Genomic DNA, 2247 nt, shown 5'->3' on the forward strand with positions numbered 1-2247 from the left:
GCTGACAGGAGATTGCATATTTGCCCCTATAGTGTTCCAATGTTCATATTTGGGTTTAATTCGTAAAGTTGAATCTTTGAGTATTCTTAACAATCGATAAATAGAAAAGACAAATATTAAAGGTAATAGATTTAGGTAGAATTGTAAAAGTTAGAGGTTCCAATTTAGCTACGAGGGCTTGTTGCTCTCTTGTTTTGAGTTCAAAACAATTGATCTCTTGTTTCAATATTGTAGGTAAATTTAATATAATATTCAAATATAGCTATAAATAATAAATACAGTGTATACGCTTACTGTGTGGCATAAATTTTCCTACTTTTTATGTATAAATGATGGCACCAAAATGAAGGGTTCAGTGTTCAGCACAAATAAGCAGGGAACAAGAAAGGCCCACAAGTAAATGCAGGAACACCAGTTTGTAGCCATCTTAAAAGAGGAATGCCCACTTACTGTTAGTTTTGTCTCGTTGAAAACCCATCGGGCCTCTATGGGCCCATTTTTCATGGGGGAAAAGACAGGATTACCTATAAAAGTGAAACTATTTATCCTGCTCTACCTATAAAAGAATTCTACCCATTAAATAATTACAATCTCCTACCCATTTAATAAACAAACGGGTATATCAAAATAACTATCCCACGCTTAATGCCCTACCTATAAAAACCCAAAAGCTGCTCAAAAGTTCAGAAAATAAGCGCACAAAATTGAGATTTTCAACATCCCCTAATTTGAAGATCGCTAAGTGTGAAAAAACAGATCGAAGATGCTGATTCGCATCTTGTTTTCGGATTTTGATTTCGCTGGCAAAGCAAAATGTCAAAAATTATAAGTATTACAGAAGTTTAGCGCTCAAACTTTTGAATTTTTAGCTTAAAATTTTATTCTCGGTTTGGAGATCTGGAGATCTAGAGGTTTGATTTCGAAAAATCTTTTGTTGAAATTCAATATTTAACATCAACATAGTTGAAATTTGCATTGTTGAGATTCACTTTTGGACATAAAAGTGATTATAACTTCAGAATCATGGAAAATATATCAATTCTGCTGCAGCATAGTGGAGAATGGGATGATAACAATAATTTTATAAATTTTCATGTTGATGCAATTCTAATAAAGACCTATTGGAAATTTGAACAACTTCTCAGAGAAATTGCAAAGCAACTGCAAAAGGGCAGTAACACAATAGTTATTCAGTATGCTATTGCTCAAGGATATCCACCAATTACAATTTGCAGTGATATGAGTGTTAGTGTTTACATGGAATTAGAAAAATCAAGTGCAGGGATGACAACGCTTCCCCTGGTGTCGTTTGCTAAAAATACTATAGCTGCAAGCACCTCCAGTTTCGATGTTGCTCCAATTTCATCAGAAATTGCACAATTTGAAAGCACTGATATGATTAGTACGTTTGATGTGCAAGGAGGAGATGACACCAGTCTAGAACTTGATGATGCAAACATCATAACTGATCAATTTCATCAAAAAGTTGAAAAAGGACAAATTTACAAAGACAAGAACCTGCTGGCTCTCGTATGAAACAATATGCTGTTAGAGAAAAATGTCAATATCGGGTTAATAAATCATGCCCAAGAAGGTTCGTCTGCATGTTTTCAAGTAAAAAGCTATGTGATACCTATATACTATACCAGTATGCTAAATCAATATACTATGCGAGTATGAAATTGTATTGGTTTGTCTGTATTTTTTCTCAGTGATACTGGTATAGTATATAAGTATGCTATATCAGTATACTATGCGAGTATATAACTGTACTAGTTTGTCTTTGTTATTATCAGTAAAATATAATACCAATATAGTATATATGTATGCTAAATCAGTATACTATGTGAGTATATAATTGTGCTGCTTTGTCTATGTTTTTTATCAGCAAAATATGATACTGATATAGTATATAGGTATGCTATATGAGTATACTATGTGAGTATATAATTGTACGGATTTTTGTGTGTGTTTTTTATCAATAAAACATGATACATAACTGTATTTGTATTATAAACAGGTATACCCTTGAATGCGTGGATGAAAGATGCACTTGGAGACTTAAAACATCAAGCCTGCGAGCATCAAATCTTTTCAAAGTGACGGATTTCAATTCTGTCCATAGTTGTTTAACTGATAAGAGATTTTGTTCACAATAGCAAGATGTCTCAGCTTTTGTTGCAGCTGTGGTACACGATAAATTTGTTGACCCGAAAATTATATATACACCAACAGATATCCAGAGAG

Source organism: Nicotiana attenuata, chromosome 7 (genome assembly GCF_001879085.1).
Source record: "Nicotiana attenuata strain UT chromosome 7, NIATTr2, whole genome shotgun sequence".
In the NCBI taxonomy this organism is placed as follows: Eukaryota; Viridiplantae; Streptophyta; class Magnoliopsida; order Solanales; family Solanaceae; genus Nicotiana; species Nicotiana attenuata.